The sequence below is a fragment of the Triticum aestivum genome, chromosome 3B (genome assembly GCF_018294505.1).
Source record: "Triticum aestivum cultivar Chinese Spring chromosome 3B, IWGSC CS RefSeq v2.1, whole genome shotgun sequence".
NCBI lineage: Eukaryota > Viridiplantae > Streptophyta > Magnoliopsida > Poales > Poaceae > Triticum > Triticum aestivum.
In genome coordinates this window covers 678,250,018-678,258,964 of record NC_057801.1, presented here as the reverse complement: position 1 = coordinate 678,258,964, position 8,947 = coordinate 678,250,018, and positions in this window count along the sequence as shown.

Here is an 8,947-nt window from a genome sequence, read left to right as displayed (position 1 = left end):
CTTATATTTTTTAGATCATGGTGGTGTCTTAATTTTGGAGAAATTGCTAGTCTCTCATGCTTCACTTATATTATTTTGAGAGTCTTTTAGAACAGCATGGTATTTGCTATGGTTACAAATTTGGTCCTAGAATGATGAGCATCCAAGTTGGGTATAATAAAAACTATCATAGAAAATGAATTGGATGCTAGGATCAATTTGATGCTTGATAATTGTTTTGAGATATAAAGGTAGTGATGTTAGGGTCATGCTAGTGGATAATTATGAAATTGAGAAATACTTTTGTTGAAGGTGGCAAGTCCCGTAGCATGCACGTATGGTAAAAGTTGTGTGACAAATTTGTTGCATGAGGTGCTCTTTTGAGTGTCTTCCTTATGAGTGGCAGTCGGGGACGAGCGATGGAATTCTTTTTTCCTACCAATCTATCCCTCTTGGGGCATGCATAGTAGTACTTTGCTTTGAGGGCGAAGTAGACTTTTCCAATAAGTATATGAGTTCTTTATGACTAGTGTGAGTCCATGGATATACACACACTCATCCTTCCACTTAGCTAGCCTCTATTTTACCGCGCAATTTTTGCCGGTAGCATAAACCCATTATTTACCTTCCTCAAAACAGACACCATACCTACCTATTATGGCATTTCCATAGCCATTCCGACATATAGTGCCATGCAACTTTCCACCGTTCCATTTATTATGACATGTTTCATCATTGTCATATTGCTCTTTGCATGATCATGTAGTTGACATTGTATTTGTGGCAAGGCCACCTTCATAATTTTCATACATGTCACTCTTGATTCATTGCATATCCCAGTACACCGCCGGAGGCATTCATATAGAGTCATATTTTGTTCTAGCTTTGAGTTGTAATTCTTGAGTTGTAAATCCATAAAAGTGTGATGATCTTCATTATTAGAGCATTATCCCAGTGAGGAAAGGATCATGAAGACTATCCCCCACAAGTCGGGATGGGACTTTGAACTTTATAAAAATAAAAGAGGCCAAAGAAGCCCACAAAGAAAAAGAAAAAAAAGGAAAAGAAAGAAAAAAAGAGAAAAGAAAAAAAAGAAAAAAAAGAAAGAAAGAAGAGAAAAAGAGAGATGGGACAATTTCTACTATCTCTTTTTCCACACTTGTGCTTCAAAAATAGCACCATGATCTTCATAATAGAGAGTCTCATATGTTGTCACTTTCATATACTAGTGGGAATTTTTCATTATAGAACTTGGCTTGTATATTCCAATGATGGGCTTCCTCAAAATGCCCTAGGTCTTCGTGAGCAAGCAAGTTGGATGCACACCCACTTAGTTTCTTTTGTTGAGCTTTCATATATTTTTAGCTCTAGTGCATCCGTTGCATGGCAATCCCTACTCATCACATTGATATCTATTGATGGGCATCTCCATAGCCCGTTGATACGCCTAGTTGATGTGAGACTATCTTCTCCCACTTTTTGTCCTTACAACCACCATATTAGACTCCATGGCTTGCGCTCATGTATTGCGTAAGAGTTGAAAAGCTGAAGCGCGTTAAAAAGTATGAACCAATTGCTCGGCTCGTCATCGGGGTTGTACATTATGGGAGTATTTTGTGTAATGGAAATGAAGCATGGCCTAACTATATGATTTTGTAGGGATAAGCTTTCATTGGCTATGTTATTTTGATAGGACATGATTATTTGTTAGTGTGCTTTGAAGCATTATTATTTTTATGTTTGAAAGTGCGTTATGTCGACTAGAGGGGGGGTGAATAGGCGATTTCTATGAATTCTTCACTGAGGAATTTGCCGGTGAGGAAATTCCTTAGCGAAGAACTATTAGCAGCGGAATAAGTACTCAGAAGTAAGCATCACAGAATACAAGCATGGTCATCATGATGAAATGAAGTCTAGCGCAGAGTACAGAAAGCGTAATGACAGGATAACACAAGATGAAGACATACAGACTAAAGAAATTGAACTGAGGAAATTGAGAAAGTCTTCAGTCAAAGTCTTCGAACACAGATATGAACAAACACTCAACACAGTAATGAGGAAATGAAAGGGTTGAGGAAATAGAACCAGTTAGGTTGGTGAAGACAATGATTTGGTAGACCAGTTCCAACTGATGTCTCAGTTGTACGTCTGGTTGGAGCGGCTGAGTATTTAAACTCGAGGACACACAGTCCCGGACACCCAGTCGCTGAGCACGTAGCTCAGGACACCCAGTCCTCACCGTATTCTCCTTGAACTAAGATCACACAGATCCCGTCCAATCACTCGTGGTAAGTCTTTAGGTGACTTCCAAACCTTCACAGACTTGGTCACTCGGCGATCCACAATTCCTCTTGGATGCTCTAGACCTTGACGCCTAACCGTCTGGAAGAAGCACAGTCTTCAAAGGTAACAAGTGTCGGATCCACGCAGGATCAATTTCTTCAGTGATGCTCAATCACTTTGGGGTTTGTAGGTGTTTGGGTTTGGGATTTTCCTCACTTGATGATTTTCGCTCAAAGTCCTCGGAGGATGGGTTGCTCTCAAATGACAAGTGTCAAGTTCTCTCGGAGCAGCCAACCAGCTAGTGGTTGTAGGGGGCGGCTATTTATAGCCTAGGGAGCAGCCCGACATGATAAGACATAAATGCCCCTCAATGATATAACCGTTAGGTGGATAAGATATTTTGGGACAGCTGGCGCGCAGCACAGCAACGGTCGGAAATTTGACTCTCAAATTCCTCAGAGCAATCATGTTCCTCACTGTGTAGGTAATTCGCACTGGTGAATTCCTAACTCCTCAGTCAGAACAAATTCATCAGCGACCAGAAGAACTTCGTCTCTGTCACTGAAGAAAGTGGCTAAACTGTATGAGATTTCCAAAGGCTTCACTCGAAGGGATTGGTAGGTGTAGGATTTTGAGTTGAGCATCACATGGAAATTTTTCCTTAGTATTTCCTCGACCCCCTTTAACAGTACGGTGTTTCCTATGACTCAAGAAGGAGAAAATGAAACTACGAAAACAAAAGTCTTCACGCTTTATGTTCCACAAATGAATACCAAGTCTTCAAGGTCACACCAATTTCTTCACTTTCAAAGTCTTCAGAAAGTCTTCAGAATATCAAAGTCTTCAGTTGAAGAACTTCATTTTTAGGGGTCGACTTTCTCTGTAAATATCAAACTCCTCATAGACTTATAGACCTGTGTACACTTACAAACGCATTAGTCCCTTAACCTATAAGTCTTCAATACACCAAAATCACTAAGGGGCACTAGATGCACTTACAATCTCCCCCTTTTTGGTGATTGATGACAACATAGGTTAAGTTTTCAACGGGGATAAATATATGAAGTGTATATACTGATATTGAGGAATTTGATTACAAGATATAGAAGAACTCCCCCTGAAGATGTGCATAGTGAGGAATTTGCTTTTGAGGCATTGCACATTTGAAGAGTTGAATCATTGACATCTCCCCCTATATCTTGTAATTCATACACGCATTTGATATATAATATGAAGAATTTGAAATGCATGATGAAATATGGTGCCTGATGAGATTCAGCATGCGTGCAATGACATTAACGAGGAAATAAGCATGCAGAGCATAATGCAACAGGAGTATCAGCGCACCATCGGGTTTAAGATTACAACTCGATCCACATAAAAGTCTCAGAAGAACGAGGGTTGTAACTTAAAAAATGCCCTTAATATAGACCCGCTCGAAGACTAACTTAGATTTCTCCCCCTTTGTCATCAAATGACCAAAAGGATTGAAACTGAGGACTAACGCCCTGAAGAATTTCAAGTCGATGGAGGAGCGCCAGTGTTGTCGGGGTTGTTTGTTGTAGCAGGGCCTGCCGCAGTGTCGTCCAAATCTTCATACTCATCAGTGTCACGCGATGAAGAATAAGACCTGGCCACTAAGGAAGGAACTTTGACCTTCTTGAATTTCTTCGGTGGAGGTGCAGACCAGTCAAATTCTTCCATGAGACCCATATTCTTCAGATCTGCAGCGCTGTAGACATGAGAGAGAACAGCCCAGGTACGGTTGAAGGTTTCATGGAGGTAGTATTGGTTTTTCTTCACAACATTGTGTGTTGAGGTCATGTTGTGAAGAATTGAACCAAACTGACGCTTGACCCATTTATGATTGCGATCAACCTTCTGATGAAGACTGAGGAGTAACTCATGGTCAGTCATCACCCTGGGTGCTGTGGCTTGAGGATTTTGCTTGGCTGAGGTATTTGCGGCAGAGTCATGTGTGGCAGAATCGTCATTGGTAGAGTAAGATGCAGCCTTGCGAAATTGACCATCCAATGGACGAATGCCTTCATCGATCACAGCAGCGGCCTTGCCTTTATCACCAGCTGATGAAACTGTCCGTTTGAGGACTTCAATGGGAGGCAAGTAGCTACCGTGGTTCAAAGTGTCAGCTTTGTAATTCGGTGAAGATCTCGCCCTGATGAATGTCATAATCCAGGAGCATAGGGCTTCAGCTCGAATGGTGACATAGCAATATTGGCCAGAGTACTCATGAAGAAATCATGGAAGTTGATGGGAACGCCATGAATGATGTTGAAAAGCATATTCTTCATGATGCCAACGACTTCTTCATCATTTGAGTCGTGGCCTTTGATTGGACTCATTGTCTTCGTCAGAATTCGATAGACAGTCCGAGGCACATAGAGTAATTCCTTGACGAGGAATTTGGTTCGTGGGGCTTGCCTTGGCTTCAAAGGCTTCATTAGCACTTGCATATAGTGATTTGAAAGTTCTGGTTCGTTGTAGATACAACGAGCATCATCAAGTGGAGGACTGAGTGGTAGAGCACGAAGCATTTCAGTTGCAGGTGCCTTGTAGTGAGTATTTTCAGACATCCAGTCTAATACCCATGAGTTCACGTCTTCAGCGTCTCCGGTGATGTGCAGAGTTGCATAGAATTGAAGAATGAGTTCTTCATTCCAGTCACAGATATCAATGCAGAAATTTAGAAGTCCGGCGTCGTGAAGAACACTGAGGACTGGCTCAAAGCCGGGCAGAGACTCCATGTCCACATGAGGAATATGTGCATGATCGAAGACTTTGTCTTTGTTGAAGAGCACTGAGGAATAGAAATTGGCTTGGCTGGCTGTCCAGAAACGCCTCTTCCTTATGCGAGCAGAATCATATGGATTATAGTCAGTGAAGAATAAATGCTCGGCAAAGAAATCTTCAGCCTTGAACTTCTGTTTGCTTGAGAACGGATTCTTTTGCTTTGGAAGAGGGGTGTCAGTGAGTTGCATCACCACCTCAGGAATCGCGAGCTCAGGTTCTTCTGTTGAGGAATTTCTTGTTCCTCAACAGGTGCAGTCTGAGGATCAGCAGCAGGTTCATCAGCACTAGTGGCTGGAATTTCTTCATGCACAGAGAGAGTGGGTTGAGTTTCTTCAGATCCCATTTGAACTGTTGGTGCAGGGGACTGAGGAATCTGTTGGATCGGGGTGAAGAGAGGAGTATTGGGATGCTGACTTTCCCAAAAGTCATCATTCATCACAGGTGTGGTGCACCCTATATCCACATCTTCATCTTCAATTTCCTCAACACCAGCCTCTTCAGCTGTGAACTGAGGCATAGGTGAGGAAATGATTGGCGTTGAAGGGATTGCGTCCACTCATCAATCTGCTCTGACGAAGCAGCAGAATGATGTTCTTCATCAGATCCGATTGGGATCTCATAGTCTTCTCCAAAAGGAACAAGGTCCTTTGATGGCACGGAGGAAATTGGAACAGCATCAATTGGATTTTCGAGTGAGCTGGTCATTGGCTTCATTTTCTTCGCAGCCGAAGAATTTGACACAGCTGATGCCTTCCTTTTCTTCACTGCAGCTCGCTCTGCAGCCTTGGTCTTCTTCACATCAAATGCACATGGAAGAATTGGAGTTGGTGTAGGTGCAAATGGAGCTGAGGAATTTGGTTGATTTTCTTCAGGCGCAACTGATGCAGTTGCCCTGACTTCTTCAGTTTCTTCAGGCGCACCACTAGTGGATGCCCTGGCAATTTCTTCAGCGGCTGGAATGGGATCATCAGCCTTGGAACTAGCATTTTCATCAGCAGCCTGAACTTCATCAGCGGTGCTGGCATGTTCTTCAGTCGGCTGAGCTGAGACTTCAGCCTGAGGAATTTCATGTTGCGTTGGAGCAGCAACATTGGTGAATTTCTTCGTCAGGTTGATGAATCTGACTTTGGCTCCTTGCCAATCAGCATAGTAGGCATCAAAATCCTTGCTGAGGGCTTGAATTTCAGACTGAGCCTGGAGAAGTTCCTCAGGTGTCATTTTGACAACGTTTTTCTTCAGGAGCTTCTCCTTTCTGTATTGAGCTTTCTTAATCTCTCTTGCCTTTTCAAACTTCCATTTCTCTTCAGTGATGAAATGGGTCAGCATATGACTTTGACCAGCGGTCAGATGAAAATCAGGCATGGGGGTGTTTGGATCCTTGTGCCAGAGATCAATATAATCGAGGATTTTCCTCGGATCCAACAGCAGTGGCACAGATGTGCCTTTGGCTCTAGCGGCCTTCACCTGTCTGTCTCTGATGATTTCTGCAAGTTCATCATCAGAAGCTTCATCATCAGAAGGCACATGGAATGCGACCTGTTTCTTCTTTGGACTTGGCCGAGGACCTCGTCCAGCTGTTGCTTTGGTCTTCAGCAGAGTCGGGCCCGATGATGACTTTGGTGCGGCTGAGGTACTTGCTGAAACACCAGAGGCAATCGAGAAACCCGCAGTCCTCTGACATGTAGCCAGATGCACAGGAGCTGAGGACTTTGGTGGAGCAGTAGCAGTGTGAGGAATTTGCTGTGGGGGCGCTGCTGAGGAACTTGGCCGTGAGGGAGCTGTTGGTGAAGCACTTGGCTTAGGAGCAGGCTTCTTTGGCATGGATTTCCTCGGTTTGACCGAAGCCTCAGTAGCAGTAGCAGTGGCAGAATCCTCATTGAATTTCTTCACTGCCTCCTCGGCTTGTCTTGCCAATTTGGCTTGGCGCTTAGCCCATTCTTCAGGAAAGTCCTCACCACGTTTGATGCTTGTGGGATCTGCTACTTGGCCAGGTGCCAATGGAGCTCTTGGGCATGGAGGATTGAGGGCGAATTTCTTCATGTAATTTGGAGTCACATATCTGTATTCCCTCCATTCCCTTGCCCATCTCCGTTCAATCTTCTGAATGCGCACCTTGCGCTGATTTTTGTTTTCTTTGCCATATTTTGCTTCATCAGGTGTGCAATAGTCAGCATAAATTTCCTCAGGGATTTCAAACGCAGTCATAACCTCAGGTTTCTTTCCTCTTTTCTGCGGTTTCTTACCGTCTACCATATTCTTCAGTTGAGGAATTTGAACAAATGAGTTCTCTGAAGAAGTATGCAGTTTTTCTTCGAGGAACGCTGCAAATGAGTTAAGTTGATGAGAACCTAGTGATTCAGCAGCAGACATGAGTACCTGTGAATAGAGTACAGGTGCGAGGAATTTGGAGAGGTCATATGCGTTCTGAGAAGGTTTTTGAAAAGAACAAGTTTTGAGGAATTTGACCAGATGAACCTTGAGGAATTTCACTAAGCGTTCTTGTCTTAGGTTCCAGAGTTGTATAGATCGAAGATCCACACAGTTAGGGAATCTTGACGAAAATGGTTGCTTAGAGAAACAGTTCAAGATCATATGATGTGTGTGGTGTTCGTATGTGTGAAGATTTGAAGAATAAACACCTTTGAAGATTTTCAGGAAAGCTTGAGAATCAAAGCGAGTAATAAAAGTAACTTTTAATTACTCGAAGTGAAGAACACGACGAACTGAGAAGAACAGATGGTAAGTTCGTCAGGTTAGATCTTCCTTGCCCTAACTCAGCGGAGGAAGACAGCTACGGCGGCGGCGGAGTGAAGATTTCCACGGTCGGCGTGAGTACGACGGCGACGAGGTCGAGGCAGCGAAGCTCTTCCTCACCGGCGACGATGGAGTAGCGGCGGCGCTAGGGTTTGAGGAGCTCGAGCGGGAGAGAGAGGTCGAGCGGAGTAAATGAAGTGAGGAAGGGGACAGGGGTATTTATAGAGGCAGTGAAAAACTGTTCGCCCGAAGATTTAGGACGAACGTGCCCCTGACCATTCTCCTTCTCACGACATGTGTCACCCACGTACTGTGTAGTGGAGATCATGTACGATTGTGGGTGAATAGAATAATGCATCATGGGATGCGTAACAGTTTGAGCGGCAAAACCGAAAATTTGGATAAGATTTGTTTTAAGGTTTCGTTCGCAATTTCTTCATCTAACAAGGACACAGTGAAGATTTTGAACGAGTTTCAAATAGAACGCACATGTAGAATTTGTGAATAGATTGGGTTGAGTATAGCATAGAGGGGGGAAGGGTCCGATCACATTCACTTAGCAGAAAAAGCAACTTGAAGAAATAGCGATAAGTGAATGCTGTATAGGACATAAACTCATATATATAGCCAATGAAGAAAAACGAAGGAAACAGTGAAGATTTTGCAAAGTTGAAGAATTTGAAAAACTGAAGAATTTCAAAATTGAGGAAAAACTCAAATTGAAGATTTTCAACTTTTTGTGGTGGTGTGACCCACCGTATAAGAATGATGATTTCAGACACCGCGTACAATTGTCGTAGGGTTCTGAGAATCAAATTCTTCATTAATTTCTTCACACTTAAAGTGTTATTCTTCATTTATTGAAGAAAAACGTTTCTTCATGTGTTGCACATCTAAGTCATCAATTTTGCATAAGTGTTAGGATGTGTGTTCTTTTCAAAGAACATTCGAAGATTCTAAGATATTTAGCTCACACCGCAACTTGCTAAATCTCTTCTCATCCAAGGGCTTAGTGAAGATATCAGCTAGCTGTTCTTCAGTCTTCACGTGCTCGATGGAGATGTCGCCCTTCAACACATGATCATGAAGAAAATGATGACGAATTTGGATGTGCTTTGTC